Below are 18,032 nucleotides of genomic sequence, written 5' to 3'. Positions count from 1 at the left end.
GGAAAAAGGCAAAAAGGCTCCACCATTCATTGAATCAGATGGCTCATTCATCAGAAAACACACTGATATTGCCAACTACTTTAATTACTTTTTCATTGGCAAGATAAGCAAACTTATGTATGACATGCCAGCATCAAACGCAGACACTACAGATCCAAGTATATCTGACCAAATTATGAAAGACAAGCATTGTAATTTTGAATTCCGTAAAGTCAGTGTGGAAGAGGTGACATTTTTTGTTGGTGTCTATCAACAATGACAAGCCACCGGGATCTGACAATCTGGATGGAAAATTACTGAGGATAAATGCAGACGATATTTCCACTCCTATTTTCCACATCTTTAATTTAAGCCTATTAGAAAGTGTGTGCCCTCAGGCCTGGAGGGAAGCTAAAGTCATCCCACTACCCAAGAATAGTTAAGCCCCTTTTACTGGCTAAAATAGACAACCAATCAGCATTTCACAGTAAACATACTGACAACACAATTTCAGCATGCTTATTGGGAAGGACACTCAACAAGCACAGCACTTACACAAATTACTGATAATTGGCTGAGGGAAATTGATGATAAAATGATTGTGGCTGGCCTCCCGGGTGGCGCAGCACTAGCTGTGCCACCAGAGACTAAGGGGTTGCGCCCAGCCTCTGTCGCAGCCGGCCATGACCGGGAGGTCCGTGGAGCGACGCACAATTGGCCTAGCGTCGTCCGGGTTAGGGAGGGTTTAGCCGGTAGAAATATCCTTGTCTCATCGCGCACTAGCGACTCCTGTGGCGGGCTGCACGCTAACTAGGTCGCCAGGTGCACGGTGTTTCCTCTGACACATTGGTGTGGCTGGCTTCCGGGTTGGATGCGCGCTATATTAAGAACCGTTGGGTTGTGTTTCGGAGGACGCATGGCTTTCAACCTTCGTCTCTCCCGAGCCCTAATAATTGGATACCACTAACAATTGGATACCATGAAATTGGGGGGAAAAGGGAGTAAAATTCACAACAACAAAAAAAGTTACTCCCTGGACATACAGTAAGACACACAAACAAGCATACTGTAGACTACATACACGCAGCCCCTTTACACACAGTCCGGACGACACACACACAGAGACACACAAACACTTGTTCTTTCCAGAAATATCGCTATGAGGCTGGAGTGTAAACAGGGAAGGAATGTCACCACCATTCTCCCCGTTCTCCCCATGTACACTGGGAGAAATCATCAGAGGCCAGATTACTCTTAATATATCCCTATTTAGCAGCTGTCTAGTGGAAATAATGATCAATTTCTATATTTTCTGTATGGAAATGACAATGCAATATGGTCTGGTTTCTTCTGAAGTTTATGCTTTTGGCCAACACATTTGTAATCTAAGACACAATAGAATGCTTTGAGAGGATTGTATGAATCAAGACTCCTTTGGTAAACCTGTTGAACCAATCATCACTCCTTTCCCTTACTCTCAGACAGCCCAAATCCTTTACAGCGGTTCCCAAACTTTTTATAGTCCTGTACCCCTTCAAACATTCAACTTCCATCTGCGGACCCCCTCTAGCACCAGACTCAGCGCACTCTTAAATATTGTTTTTGCCATCATTGTAAACCTGCCACACACGCATTATACGATACATTTCTTAAACATAAGAATGTGTGTAAGTTTTTCTCACAACCCGGCTCATAGGAAGTGGCAAAGAGCTCGTATAGGACCAGGGCACAAATAATAATAATATAATAATAAATATTTTTTTATTTAGCCATCTTACATATAAAACCTTATTTGTTCATTGAAAATTGTGAATATCTCACCACAGGTTAATGAGAAGGGTGCGCTTGAAAGGATGCACATAACTCTGCAATGTTGGGTTGTCTTAAATCATTTCCCACACACAGTCTGTACCTGTATTTAGTTTTCATGCAAGTGAGGCCCGAGAATCCACTCTCACATAGGTTGTCAGGTTGTGCGCTACTGGTGTAGTCAGGTGCAGGAGAGCAGAGAGTTGTGATCAGGCGCACACTTTATTTAGCAGAAGCAAAACAACGGATTCAACTGTGTCAAACAAACCTCGAGCCAAATGAAAAAAGTGAAAGCGCAACAAAGTCACAAAGATGCTAAAATGTTTAACAATTAAACATACTACGGGTTGAACATGGTACCCGGAGAAAAACCAGCCTGGCGCGTCACACAAAACACGTAACAAAAACAATTCCATGCAAAGTCTAGGGGGGAACAGAGGGAATATACATGTAGTGTGATTAGGGAATGTAAACCAGGTGTGCGAGGAAACAAGACAAAACACATGGAACAATGAAAAGTGGAGTGGGAATGGCTAGAAGGCCGGTGACATCAAAGGTGAGGAGCCGACTTTGGCGGAAGTCATGACACTACCCCCCCTTGATGCGTGACTTCTGCCGCACGCCGACACCGGCCTCAGGGACGGCCCGGAGGGCGAGGCGCAGTATTGCAGGGTCCAGCATTGCATGGCAGGGTCCAACACGTCCTCCACTGGAACCCAGCACCTCTCCTCCGGACCGTACCCCTTCCACTCCACGAGGAGTGTACCCAGCTTCTGGCAGGGCAGGTGGAGAGGCAGGTTTCGGGTCGAGAGCCAGACCCGGTCCTCACTGCGAGGCCCGCTGGAGGTGAACATGGGCGGCTTCCCATGTCTCCTCCGTGTGCCTGAACCAGTCGTCCACCACGGGAGCCTCGGTCTGACTCTGATGCCACGGAGGTAATTCTGCGCCATCTCTGCCCAGGGCACGAACACCGGCCACCCCCCCCCCCCCCCCCCCCCGGCCGGTCCTGGCAATATGACCGCAGAAACCTACCCACATCCAGGTTCACTCTCTCCACCTGCTCATTACTCTTGGGGTGGAAACCTGAGGTAAGGCTGATCGAGACTCACAGACGTTCCATTAACACCCTCCAGAGTCTCAAAGTGAATTGAGGACCTCGATCAGACACTATATCCTCAGGCGCCCCGTAGTGCCGGAAGACGTGTGTAAACAAGGCCTCCGCAGTCTGTAGGGCCACCAGTACTTCCCACTCAGACAGCGCACTGTACGACCGATCCCTGGATGACCAGAGGAGGGTGACGTGTGGGCCGAATAGATCAACTGGTCACGGACAGCAGATGGAACGTACAGACGCCCAACGGGACACTGGAGGGAAGCAGGCTCCTTACCTGCTCAATGTCTGCTCAATGTCTGCGTCCAGCTCCCACACGACCGACGTCACCAGGCAGGAGGCCGGGAGTATGGGAGTCTGATCCATGGGCCGCTCCTCCGTGTCATACAGCCGGGACAGTGCGTCTGCCTTCACATTTTGGGAACCTGGTCTGTAAGACAGGGTGAACACAAAACGGGTTAAAAGATGACCCACCTTGCCTGACGAGGATTCAGTCTCCTCGCTGCCCATATGTACTCCAGGTTGCTGTGGTCAGTCCAGATGAGAAAAGGGTGTTTAGCCCCCTCAAGCCAATGTCTCCACGCCTTCAAAGCTTTAACCACAGCCAACAGCTCCCGGTCCCCCACATCATATTTCCGCTCCGCGGTCCTGAGCTTCTTCGGGAAGAAAGCATGGGGCGGAGCTTCGGGGGCGTTTCCGAGCGCTGAGAGAGCACGGCCCCTATCCGAGCCTTAGGTGCCCAAAAGTCCTGTCCTAGGAAGGAGACGCCCTGCTGAAAGAACATGCATTTCTCAGCCTTGACGTACAAGTCATGCTCCAACAGTCGTCCGAGCACCCTGCGCACCAGGGACACATGCTCGGCGCGTGTAGAGGAGTATATCAGAATGTCATCGATATACACCACTACACCCTGCCTGTGCAGGTCCCTGAAAATCTCGTCTACAAAGGATTGGAAGACTGATGGAATATTCATTAACCCGTACGGAATGACGGGGTACTCATAATGCCCTGAGGTGGTACTGAACGCCGTCTTCCGCTCGTCTCCCTGCCGGATCCGCACCAGGTTGTAAGCGCTCCTGAGATCCAATTTAGTTAAGAAGCGTGCCCCGTGCATTGACTCAATCGCCATGTGTCGATGAGAGGCAGCAGGTAACTGTACCTCACCGTGATTTGATTTGGACCTCGATTGTCAATACACGGGCACAGTCCGGAGGCGGGTGAAGTGGAAGACCGAATGTACCCATGACGCAGGGATTCAGAGACATATGTTTCCGTAGCCGCCATCTCCGCTTGTGACAGGGGATACACATGACTCCTGGGAAGTGCAGCGTCTACCAGGAGATTTATCGCACAATCCCCTCGTCGATTGGGGTGGTAACTGGTCTGGACTTTCCACCATAGTAGCACCAACGGAAACACATACACACCTCCCCGAGCACTCTCGCAACCACCCCGTGAGGGCCCTCTGTTGCCACGAAATAGTGGGGTCATGACGAGCTAACCAGGGAAGAGACTGATTCTCTCCTCGTGACCCTCCCAGGGAGATGGTGGCTTCCCAAATTAGCCGGGACCCTAAAGGTCGACTATCCAGAGCATGTACCGGGAAGGGTCTTACCACAGGAACATTGGGGATCCCTAAACTAATTGTGAATGCTCTGTCGATAAAGTTCCCAGCCGCACCTGAATCGACGAGCGCCTTATGCTGGGAATGCGGGGGAAACCCAAGAAAAGAAACATGCACAAACAGGGAACAACAGAGGTCTCTGGATGAGAGTGGTCTCACCTGGGGTGAAGTTAAGAGAGCCCTGCCTGTTGCCTCGACTCCCAGAGGCACCAACCCGGCACCGACCGGCAGTGTGCCCTCTGCGGCCACAGATTGTGCACGTGAAGGCCCCTCCTCCGGCCTCCCTGAGCGTAGCCCCTCCCAGCTCCATTGGCACCGGAGCGGGGGTGCTGGAAGCGGGATCCGACAGAGCCCTCTCTGGACGTCCGCGGAGGACCAGCAGGTTATCCAACCGAATGGACAGGTCCACCAGCTGGTCAAAGGTGATGGTGGTATCCCTGCAGGCCAACTCCCGACTTATATCCTCGCACAGGCTGCATCGGTAGTGGTCGATGAGGGCCCTGTCATTCCATCCTGCTCCGGTGGCCAAGGTCCGAAATTCCAGGGCGAATTCCTGGGCCCTCCTCATTCCCTGCCTCAGGTGGAAGAGACGTTCACCCGGCGGGTGAACTCCTCGAAGTGGTCCTACGCCGCATCTCCAAAAACAATTCCACACAAAAACATGGGGGGAACAGAGGAAATATACATGTGGTGTGATTAGGGAATGTAAACCAGGTGTGCGGGGAAACAAGGCAAAACACATGGAACAATGAAAAGTGGAGCGGCAATGGCTAGAAGGCCGGTGAGGGCGACCGCCGAATGCCGCCCAAACAAGGAGAGGAGCCGACTGCGGAAGTCGTGACATAGGTACGTGGTTGCAAAGGGCATCAGTGTCTTAAAAGCACGATTTTCCAAGGGAGGATACTCTGAGTTCAGCCCAATCCAGAAGTATGGCAGTGGCTTCTGATTAAATTAAATTTTCACAGGACAGCTTGCTGCAATTTTGATGAGGCTCTCTTGTTCAGATATCGGTAAGTGGACTGGAGGCAGGGCATGAAAGGGATAACGAATCCAGTTGTTTGTGTCATCAGTTTCGGGAAAGTACCTGCGTAATTGCGCACCCAACACACTCAGGTGCTTCACTATATCACATTTGACATGGTCCTTAAGCTTGAGTTCATTGCACACAAAAAATCCTACAATGACGGAAAGACCTGTGTGTTGTCCTTGTTATTAATGCAGACAGAGAAAAGCTCCAACTTCTTAATCATAGCCTCAATTTTGTCCCACACATTGAATATAGTTGCTGAGAGTCTCTGTAATCCTAGATTTAGATCATTCAGGCGAGAATAAACCTTAACCAGATAAGCCAGTTGTGTGAGAAACTCGTCATCATGCAAGCGGTCAGACAAGTGAAAATTATGGTCAGTAAAGAAATCTTTAAGCTTGTCTCTCAATTCAAAAAAATGTGTGAGTACTTTGCCCCTTGATAACCAGTGTATGTTGTATAAGCATTACATGGTAGCTGCCCATATCATTGCATAATGCAGAAAATACACGAGAGTTCAGGGGCTTTGCTTTAACAAAGTTAACCACTTTCACTGTAGTGTCCAAAAGTCTTTCAAGCTGTCAGGCATTCCCTTGGCAGCAAGAGCCCCTTGGTGGATGCTGCAGTGTACCCAAGTAGCTTTGGGAGCAACGGTTTTCATGTGTGTTACCACTCCACTATGTCTCCCTGTCATGGCTTTTGCGGCATCAGTACAGATACCAACAAATCTTTACCACCAAAGTCCATTTTGATGTCACAAAGCTGTCCAGTACTTCAAAAATAACCTTACCTGTTGTCCTGGTTTCTAGAAGAGGATGTCTTCCTTAATTGACCCCCCATAAACGTAACAGATATCTACCAGGAACTGTGCCAGGCCCGGCACAGTTGACTCATTCAGCTGTAAATCATTGAATTCACTGGCTTGTTTGCGAAGCAGTAACTGTTTCAAAACATCTCCTGCCATGTCACTGATGCCTTGTGAAATGTTGTTTGATGAAGGCATTTTCTGTATAGTTTTTTTGGCCTTTTCCCCCAGCATTGTCCCAGCCATATCCACGGCAGCCTGTCTTAGCCACTCGGTAGCTCACCATATGAGACGCTTCTAGCCCCTTCTTTTTAATGGTATCTGTTACTTTTATACATGTCTTACTACTCAAATTAATTTTAATTCCTGCTCAAAAAACTCTGGTGGCTTATTTTTTGAATTGGAATGTTTTGTGTCTAAATCTCGGCGCAAGAGTGAACGTTTCATCAAGTTGTGAGATAATACTTTTGCACATGTAACACACTGTGGCTGAGGAAAGGCACTACTCCCAATATAAGTGAACCTCAAATCAATGTAGTTCTCATCATATTTGTGCCTCTACGATGGTCCAACATCCCTATCTGTTGTTCGGTGCTTTCCCGGGTAAGGGTGCAGTAGCTCTTCGGCTGTATCAGATTCACAACTGTCAGTGTCCATGCTAGCTGGGCTAACACCCCCAAAACCAATTCTTTCTTTGGCCGCCTCTCCTTCCAGTTCTCTGCTGCCAATAACTGGAACGAACTACAAAAATCTCTGAAACTGGAAACACGTATGTCCCTCACTAGCTTTAAGCTGTACATAGCCCACCTATAATTTAGCCCAAACAACTACCTCTTTCCCTACTGTATTTATTTATTTATGTATTTATTTATTTAGCTCCTTTGCACCCCATTATTTGTATTTCTACTTTTCACATTCTCCCACTGCAAATCTACCATTCCAGTGTTTTACTTGCTATATTGTATTTACTTTGCCACCATGGCCTTTTTTTGCCTTTACCTCCCTTATCTCACCTAATTTTTCACATCGTATATAGACTTGTTTCTACTGTATTATTGACTGTATGTTTGTTTTACTCCATGTGTAACTCTGTGTCGTTGTGTGTGTCGAACTGCTTTGCTTTATCTTGGCCAGGTCGCAATTGTAAATGAGAACTTGTTCTCAACTTGCCTACCTGGTTAAATAAAGGTGAAAAAAAAAATTGTAGAATTACTGATGCTAGCATTGGATGTGCTCGTGGAAGCAGAACAACGTGTATCGTCGACACGTGCAAGTGTAGTACTGTTGGTAGGAGCAGTACTACCAGTAGAGCTGGTATGTGTTTCTATGGACGCGGGCCTTACTTTCGTAACCATTAATCAATTTTCGAGCAAATGGAATGAGCAGCCAAATCCACCGTTAGTGGAATTCCCACAAGAGAGTAACAGTTAATGTGTTTTTGGAAGTAATTTTATTTTTGGCAGTATAACGAGGCTACTCAGGCGAGAAAAAACCTCACCCAAATGTATAGCCCCGTTGGAAATTCTAAATGGACTGTTTAAAAAGGTGAATCACATTTTTATTTGGCGTACCCCTGATGGCATTGCGCGTACCCCTGGGGGCCATTACAATGATCATCCACACACAGTTGTGAAAACCTAATTGCATGAGGTGTCTGGTGCAGAAACTCTGAACTCGACAAGCATCCAATTTCCCCCCTCTCAGCTTTGAGGTGACAGGAAACTATGCACTAACTGTAAAGACGCTCTGGAGAAGAGTGTCTGCTAAATTAGTTAAAATGTAGATGTATCTATGTTAACATATTTCCTACTGGTATGATGAGAAACGCTGAACAAATCACTGCAAATGTAGTGTACAAAGTCTAATCCAACAAAGCCCCTTTAAGAGAAGAAACTGTTAGTGACGGCAAAGTAAGTGAGATGGAGGGTGAGGGCAGGGAACATTATTTGACATGAAATGATTGATGTAGTACTTGTCTGCCCCTGGTGGAATTGTGAGATGTGCATACTGGTTTTGTGATTTAAATATCCCACATTCTCCCTGCTTGAATGTCCCTGTGACCAACTACAGGAAAGAGATACTATGATTTGATCACAGTGGAAATGCAGTATTTGCTTGTGAGTAAATGGATTGGCCCTGACAACACAGTAGCCTACTGTACATGCTTGTGAGTCCCGTGTGGCCCAGCTGGTAGTTGGTAGAGCCTGGCGCTTGCAACGCCATGGTTGTGGGTTAATTTGCCACGAGGGACCACTATGGAACAACAGTATGAAATGCATGCACTCAGTACTGTAAGTTGCTGTAGATAAGAGTGCCTGCTAAACGAAAAAATAATGTAATACTTGCAGTTATGCCTTTACCAGAACCTTTTGCTTGACAAGGCTGCCCAGTAGTGGTGATGATAGAAGTTACAGCACACAATATCCCACGAGCTTTAATTCCAAAAAACACTAATAGATGGTATTTACTGCAACACAATTGTGCCGACATAAATAGCAATAGCCTGCAATGCAGGCGTCTAGACGTCTTAAGCTACATTGATAACCGTGGAATAATTCCACAAATACAGCAATAGAATATCCACTGAAGTAGTCAAAACAATGTAATGTGACATTTCCTCATTCAAAGGTTCATGTTTTCAAGACTTTAATGCTCATAGGCACATTGTCTTTGCTTGGATGTCCTTGCAGTTATCACATGTAAATAATGTTTGAATATGTTTCATTCTAAAAACAAAACTCACCTCTGTCTCCTGCCAGGGGTGGACTGGAACCAGAAATGGCTCTGGCATTTCTAACATACCGGATCATTTTTTTGTTTTGAGGCCCCCACACTGGCCCATTTTTCCCCCCTTGAAGCCCCCATTATTAGCCAGATAATGATCATTTTCAGCAAATGGCAAACAAACAGAACCAGCAACCTAAGAATAATACAGTCCTTTAGCCCTCCAATACCGGGTTAGTGTAATAATGTCATATACATCTCGGTCTTGAAGCTGGGCTAGAATTCCTTTTCACATTTGACAATCAACATACATCAAGATGAAATGTCAAGTACAGACAAGGCGATGGCGACCAACCATAGCAAAGTCAGCAACGAAGTGCTGAGTGAATAACCATTTCAAACTCATCACACATTTTACTCATCAAAAAAACAGAGGACCAAGGCACTCTTCATATGTTTAGTTTTAAAATGCATTTGTTGTGATGGCATGTTCAAAATAACAAAAACATGCCATAACAATAAAAGTATTTTACACTAAATATATAAAGACTGCCTTGGTCCTCCGTTTTTTTAATGTCCATTTAACTATTTTCCCAAAGAGCACCTTTTACCTACAAAGTTCTACTATTGTATCCCAGCAGCACTTCCCTTCCCTCTTTTTCACATTTACTCATGCTTTTATGTTGATTCAATTTAATTTAGCCTGCAATATCAAGAGTATTGCAGTCATCTCCTGATAAATGGGTGAGTGAATGTATGTGTTTATGTACATAATACATATATTTAAACGCAGACTCAGTGATATGATGTGAACACAAGCATTAGTGTGAGATATAGGGCTCCCGAGTGGCGCAGCAGTCTAAGGCTCTGCATATCAGTGCTAGAGGCGTCACTACAGACCCTGGTTAGATCGCGGGCTGTATCACAACCTGGCTGTGATCGGGAGTCCCATAGGGCGGCGCACAATTGGCCTAGCGTCGTCCGGGTTAGGGGAGGGTTAGTCCATTATTGGAAAATAATAATTTGTTCTTAACTGACTTGCCTAGTTAAATAAAGGTTAATATATATAATTATTTTTTTGAAACAATATTGCAACATGAAGGCAAAGCAAATTTCTCAACACCCATACAGATAATGGTAAGAATCTGTGCACGTGCACAGGAGTTTTTCCTAATTTTCCCACAGAATTATAGTTGTGTGACAGCATTCAGTGATTGTGTCTCTTTTCAGATTTTACAACCTTGCATCCTCTCGCTTCTTCAGAATGGATTGTAGGAGGTTTGAGGCGAGGAATCTCAGATATTTTCCTCCAAATGTTTTGAAAAGGAGGCAGAGAGAAAGGAAGTGAGGAATCAAAGAAAGACAAATTGAGAAAGAGCCTGTCCCTGAATCCCAAATCAATCCCTTAGACCCTATGAACTTGTGTAGACCTTAGCGTGTTGGATAGGTGTAAGCAATGGATGACCAAAATGTTGTGTCCTGCTCAACGTGCCCCTGATCTACCTGTAACCTGTGTGTTTTCTTTCTGCATCCTTCTACACCTCTATCTCCTCCCCTTTTTATTTTACTCTGCTCCTGTTCTCGGGGATCTAAGGGTTATGCCATGCTCCGAGAAGCTGACCGTATCCTTTCCCCAGACCTGGATCCATCTGATGTTCTCCATGTCCAATATCCCACTTTTCATTACATTATCTAAAGATACTGTTATTGTCATGTTTATTCTAATCTGCAAAGAAACTCTGCTTGCCATATCATTCTTGGCGCAGTGAGATACAAAGATGCAGTACATGCACTAGCACTGCAAACGCTCCTGGAGCGAAGAGAGCAGCTTTGGGTGGACTTTGCATTTACCATCTTCAAGTCTCCATTCCGCGACTGTCTGCCTGTTGATTGAAAATGACAGAACCACCAATAGCACCCACCTCCCATACACAGTGGGGCAAAAAAGTATTTAGTCAGCCACCAATTGTGCAAGTTCTCCCACTTAAAAAGATGAGAGAGGCCTGTAATTTTCATCATAGGTACACTTCAACTATGACAGACAAAATGATATTTTTTTTCTCCAGAAAATCACATTGTAGCATTTTTTATGAATTTATTTACAAATTATGGTGGAAAATAAGTATTTGGTCAATAACAAAAGTTTATCTCAATACTTTGTTATATACCCTTTGTTGGCAATGACAGAGGTCAAAAGTTTTCTGTAAGTCTTCACAAGGTTTTCACACACTGTTGCTGGTATTTTGGCCCATTCCTCTATGCAGATCTCCTCTAGAGCAGTGATGTTTTGGGGCTGTTGCTGGGCAACACAGACTTTCAACTCCCTCCTAAGATTTTCTATGGGGTTGAGATCTGGAGACTGGCTAGGCCATTCCAGGACCTTGAAATGCTTCTTACGAAGCCACTTCTTACGAAGCCACTTCTTACGAAGCGGCGTAGTGTGTTACTGATGGTAGGCTTTGTTACTTTGGTCCCAGCTCTCTGCAGGTCATTCACTAGGTCCCCCGTGTGGTTCTGGGATTTTTGCTCACCATTGTTGTGATGATTTTGACCCCACGGCGTGGAGCCCCAGATCGAGGGAGATTATCAGTGGTCTTGTATGTCTTCCATTTCCTAAAAATTGCTCCCACAGTTGATTTCTTCAAACCAAGCTGCTTACCTATTGCAGATTCAGTCTTCCCAGCCTGGTGCAGGTCTACAATTTTGTTTCTGGTGTCCTTTGACAGCTCTTTGGTCTTGGCCATAGTGGAGTTTGGAGTGTGACTGTTTGAGGTTGTGGACAGATGTCTTTTATACTGATAACAAGTTCAAACAGGTGCCATTAATACAGATAACGAGTGGAGGACAGAGGAGCCTCTTAAAGAAGAAGTTACAGGTCTGTGAGAGCCAGAAATTTTGCTTGTTTGTAGGTGACCAAATACTTATTTTCCACCATAATTTGCAAATAAATTAATTTAAAATCCTACAATGTGATTTTCTGGATTTTTTTTCTCATTTTGTCTGTCATAGTTGAAGTGAACCTATGATGAAAATTACAGGCCTCTCTCATCTTTTTATGTGGGAGAACTTGCACAATTGGTGGCTGACTAAATACTTTTTTGCCCCACTGAATATATTTTAGGCAAGTCAGTTAAGAACAAATTCTTATTTACAATGACTGCAAAGTAGACCTTTAAGTAGTAAAATAAAGGTTAAATAAACATAAATAACCTACAACACCTACGGTAGGCCTACAGCATATCTAAATGAAGAAAAAATGATCTCTACATGTAGGTCTCCTGATTTAAACCCATCTGAACCCATCAACTGAAAACATTCATCCTTAACAATACAATTCTCCCCCTATCCTCCATATTGGCAAGAGTCTATTGTCCTGCTAATAGCCCATAATTGGCGAATGATAAATGACTGTAATTAATCCATTCTCGGACTGGAAACGTTCACAATCCCATTTTCAAGTCCTTGTTTAGAAAATAACGATATTTTAGAGATTATTTTGTTTTCAAATAACCAAAAGTGAGCGGTTACAATCTGAATAATGGGGGCCATTCTTGAACATGGGGTGAGACAATAGGCCCTTTTAGTCTTGTCTGGCTTGCCATTCCAAATTAAATTGTAGATTTTTTGCTCATATAATTTAAACAGGTCGCTCTACACCTGACTCTTCACCAATGCCGCCTGGCAATCAACCAAAAACACTGCATCTACCATGGTATTCCATTTCCAGCGAGACTATTCAAGCCATTGACTCACTGACAGTTGAAGATGAGAGATCGGCAAAGGCAATCTGGAATCTACGTGCTGCAAAACCAGTTCAGATTTAAGTATAACTTCGCCCATTCATTGTCAGGTAGAGACACATTAGGCCTTGGGACCCAAATGCATAGTCTGCAATCTACCTCCCCCTAGCGTAGGTCTGGAGCAATGAATCAGTGACGCAGGGTAACGTACTAAACCACAAATGACCTCTAAGTCCCTAGACATAATCTAAAAACATTAAACTGAGGAACCACTGTATGTTGTGAACAAAGTGCCCCATAGTGGCATGGGGTTATGATATGGGCTACGGACAATGAACACAATTGCTTTTTAATGAAGGCAATTTGAATGCGCAGAGATACCATGACGTGTCATGCCATATATCCGCCTCCATCACCTCATAATAATGCATGGCCCCATGTCGCAAGGATCTGTACAAAATCCTGGAAGCTGAAAATGTCAGAGTTCTTCCATGGCCTGCATACTCACCAGACATGTCACCCATTGAGCATGTTTGGTATGCTCTGGATCGACATGTACGACAGCGTGTTCCAGTTCCCACCAATATCCAGATATTTCAATTGCCTGATTTCCTTGTGAACTGTAACTCAGTAAAGCCTTTGAGATTGTTGCATGTTGTATTTATATTTTTGTTCTGTATATTTCGAAAATGTCAAAACATTTAAGACACAACTTTTCATGTTGAAATGTTAACAAGGTACCCAAACGTAGTTCAAGATAATGCTTTCATCTTATTAGCTAAACAAACATATTTTAACCTGTTAGAGCTCTAGGGGCGCTATTTCATTTTTGGATAAAAAACGTTCCCGTTTTAAGCGCGATATTTTGTCACGAAAAGATGCTCGACTATGCATATTCTTGACAGTTTTGGAAAGAAAACACTCTGAAGTTTCAGAATCTGCAAAGATTTTGTCTGTAAATGCCCCAGAACTCATTCTACAGGCGAAACCAAGATGATGGATCACCCAGGAATTAGCAGAATTTCTGAAGCTCTGTTTTCCATTCTCTCCTTATATGGCTGTGATTGCGCAACGAATGAGCCTACACTTTCTGTCGTTCGCCCAAGGTCTTAGCAGCATTGTGACGTATTTGTAGGCATATCATTGGAAGATTGACCATAAGAGACTACATTTTCCAAGTGTCCGCCTGGTGTCCTGCGTCGAATTCGGTGCGCAATTAGCAGCTGCTTCTACTTTACCATTTGATTCAGGGGAGAAAGCATGTGTCCAAGAACGATGTATCAATGAAGAGATATGTGAAAAACACCTTGATGATTGATTCTAAACGTTTGCCATGTTTTCAGTCGATATTATGGAGTTAATTTGGAAAAAAGTTTGCGTTTTGAGGACTGAATTTTCGGATTTTTTTTGGTAGCCAAATGTGATGTATAAAACGGAGCTATTTCTAATACACAAGGAATCTTTTTGGAAAAACTGAGCATCTGCTATCTAACTGAGAGTATCCTCATTGAAAACATCAGAAGTTCTTCAAAGGTAAATGATTTTATTTGAAGGCTTTTATGTTTTTGTTAATGTTGCGTGCTGGATGCTAACGCTAATGCTAACGCTAAATGCTAACGCGAAATGCTAACGCTAGCTAGCTACTTTTACACAAATGATTGTTTTCCTATGGTTGAGAAGCATATTTTGAAAATCTGAGATGACAGTGTTGTTTACAAAAGGCTAAGCTTGAGAGATGGCATATTTATTTCATTTCATTTGCGATTTTCATGAATAGTTAACGTTGTGTTATGCTAATGAGCTTGCTGATAGATTTACACAATCCTGGATACAGGGGTTTTTTCATAGCTAAACGTGACGCAGAAAACGGAGCGATTTGTCCTAAACAAATAATCTTTCAGGAAAAACTGAACATTTGCTATCTGAGAGTCTCCTCATTGAAAACATCTGAAGTTCTTCAAAGGTAAATGATTTTATTTGAATGCTTTTCTGTTTTTTTGTGTAAATGTTGCCAGCTGAATGCTAATGCTAAATGCTACGTTAGCCATCAATACTGTTACACAAATGCTTGTTTTGCAATGGTTGAGAAGCATATTTTGAAAATCTGAGATGACAGTGTTGTTAACAAAAGGCTAAGCTTGAGAGCTAGCATATTTATTTCATTTCATTTGCGATTTTCATGAATAGTTAACGTTGCGTTATGGTAATGAGCTTGAGTCTGTATTCACGATCTCGGATCCGGGATGGGGAGACCAGAAAGGTTAACCTCTTGAACCTCTGGGGGCAGTATTTCATTTTTGGATGAAAAACATTCCCGTTTTAAGCGCAATATTTTGTCACGAAAAGATGCTCAACTATGCATATAATTGACAGCTTTGGAAAGAAAACACTCTGACGTTTCCAAATCTGCAAAGATATTGTCTGTGAGTGCCCCAGAACTGATGCTACAGGCGAAACCAAGATGAAACTTCAAACTGGAAGTGAGCAAAAGTTTTTTGAGGCGCTGTTTTCCATTGACTCCTTATATAGCTGTGAATGCGCCAGGAACGAGCCTACACTTTCTGCCATTTCCCTAAGGTGTCTGCAGCATTGTGACGTATTTGTAGGCATATCATTGGAAGATTGGCCATAAGAGACTACATTTACCAGGTGTCTCCCCGGTGTCCCTGTCGAAATTGGTGCGTAATCTTCAGCTGCAAGCATTCTTCCATGGGATTCAGAGGAGAAAGCAGACTTCCACGAACGTTATATCATCGAAGAGATATGTGAAAAACACCTTGAGGATTGATTCTAAACAACGTTTGCCATGTTTCAGTCGATATTATGGAGTTAATTTGGATGACTGAATTTTCGGGGTTTTTTTTCTTTTTTTTTCTTTTCGGTTTTGAACAAAACTGAGCGATTTCTCCTACACAAAGAATCTTTTTTGGAAAAACTGAACATTTGCTATCTAACTGAGAGTCTCCTCATTGAAAACATCCGAAGTTCTTCAAAGGTAAATTATTTTATTTGAATGGTTTTCTTGTTTTTGTGAAAATGTTGCCCGCTAAATGCTACGCTAGCTATGCTAGCTGTCAATACTGTTACACAAATGCTTGTTTTGCTATGGTTGAAAAGCATATTTTGAAAATCTGAGATGACAGTGTTGTTAACAAAAGGCTAAGCTTGAGAGCTAGCATATTTATTTCATTTCATTTGCGATTTTCATGAATAGTTAACGTTGCGTTATGGTAATGAGCTTGAGGCTGTATTCACGATCCCGGATCCGGGATGGCTAGTATCAAGAGTTAAGCAGTAGTAGAATAGCTCCTGAGAGCATGGCAGACATTTTACGCTTTCCTAACCAACTGTTATTTTTTTTGCATTGTTTAAATTATTTTTTTAAAACTTATTTTGTACATAATGTTGCTGCTACCATCTCTTATGAACAAAAATAACTTCTGGACATCAAAACAGCAATTACTCACCACGAACTGGTAGAAGCTTTTCCTTTAACGAGTCTGATGTGAAGGATATACTCCTTTCCCGGGAACAGGCCCCAATCCCCGTCATTTTTCATGAAGAGAAGAGGTCGGGCTGCCTTCTGAGAATTCGTAGGCGAGTGAGTAAACCCCAACTGCCATCTGTTATACTGGCAAACATGCAATCATTGGAAAATAAAATCAATGACCTACGAGCAAGACAAAACTACCAAAATTGTAATATCTTGTGCTTCACCGAGTTGTTGCTGAACGACGACATGAACAACATACAGCTGCCGGGTTTCACACTGTATCGGCAGGATTGAACAGCAGCCCCTGGTAAAACAAGGGGTGGCGGTCTACGTATATTTGTAAACATCGTGCACCAGATGTTATCTAAGTCTTGAGGTTTTCCTTGCATGAGGTAGAGTATCTCATGATAAGTTGTAGATCACACAATCTACCGAGAGACTTTTCATCTGTATTTTTCGTGGCTGTCTACATACCACCACAGACCGATACTGGCACTAAGACCACACTCAATAAGCTGCATACCTCCATAAGTAAACAGGAAAACGCTAATCCAGAGGTGGCACTCCTAGTGGCCGGGTACTTTAATGCAGTGAAACTTAAATCGGTTTTACCAAATTTCCACCAGCATGTTAAATGTGCAACCAGAGGGATAAAACTCTGGACCACCTTTACTCCATACACAGAGACATGTACAAATCTCTCCCTCGCAATCCATTTGGCCAATCTGACCGTAATTCTATCCTCCTGATTCCAGCTTACAAGCAAAAATTAAAGCAGGAAGCACCAGTGACTCGGTCAATAAAAAAGTGGTCAGATGAAGCAGATGCTAAGCTGCAGGACTGTTTTGCTAGCACAGACTGGAATATATTCTGGGATCCTCCGGTGACATTGAGGAGTACACCACATCAGTCACTGGCTTCATTAATAAGTGCATCGATGACGTCATCCCCACAGTGACTGTACGTACATACCCCAAAGCCATGGATTACAGGCAACATCCACACTGAGCTAAAGGGTAGAGCTGCCCCTTTCAATGAGCGGGACTCTAACCCAGAAGCTTATAAGAAATCCTGCAATGCCGTCCGATAAACCATCAAACAGGCAAAGCATCAATACAGGACGAATATTGAATCGTACTACGCTCGTCGGATGTGGCAGGGCTTGCAAAACTATTACAGACTACAAAGGGAAACACAGCCGAGATCTCCCAGTGACACGAGCCTACCAGACAAGCTAAATGACTTCTATGATCTCTTCGAGGCAAGTAACACTGAAACATGCATGAGAGCATCAGCTGTTCCGGACGACTGTGTGATCACGCAGCCGATGTGAGTAAGACCTTTAAACAGGTCTACATTCAAGGCTTCAGGGCCAGACAAATTACCAGGACGTGTACTCCGAGCATCCGCTGACCGACTGGCAAGTGTCTTCACTGACATTTTCAACCTATCCCTGACCGAGTCTGTAATACCAACATGTTTCAAGCATACCACCATATTTCCCGTGACCAAGAACAGTAAGGTAACCTGCCTAAATGACTACCGACCGATAGCACTTACGTCTGTAGCTATGAAGTGCTTTGAAAGGCTGGCCATGGCTCACATCAATATCGCTATCCCAGAAACTCTAGACCCACTCCAATTTGCATACTGCCCCAACAGATCCACAGAGGATGCAATCTCTATTGCACTCCACACTTCGCTTTCCCACCTGGACAAA

The 18,032-nt window shown here is 43.9% G+C and overlaps 1 long non-coding RNA gene across 1 annotated transcript; it reads left to right on the top strand.

The window, feature by feature from the left end:
* Positions 1-13,626: 13,626 nt before the first annotated feature.
* LOC149985111 (uncharacterized) lies at positions 13,627-17,690 on the top strand. The gene is made up of 2 exons (XR_016486764.1): positions 13,627-14,352; positions 14,721-17,690. It is a non-coding gene; the product is annotated as an uncharacterized LOC149985111 (long non-coding RNA).
* Positions 17,691-18,032: the final 342 nt, after the last annotated feature.

Source organism: Oncorhynchus mykiss, chromosome 2 (genome assembly GCF_057628025.1).
Source record: "Oncorhynchus mykiss isolate SJ-2025 chromosome 2, ASM5762802v1, whole genome shotgun sequence".
Classification (NCBI taxonomy): Eukaryota; Metazoa; Chordata; class Actinopteri; order Salmoniformes; family Salmonidae; genus Oncorhynchus; species Oncorhynchus mykiss.
The sequence above is the reverse complement of the archived record's forward strand: the minus strand, read 5'-3'. Positions and strand labels throughout refer to the sequence as shown.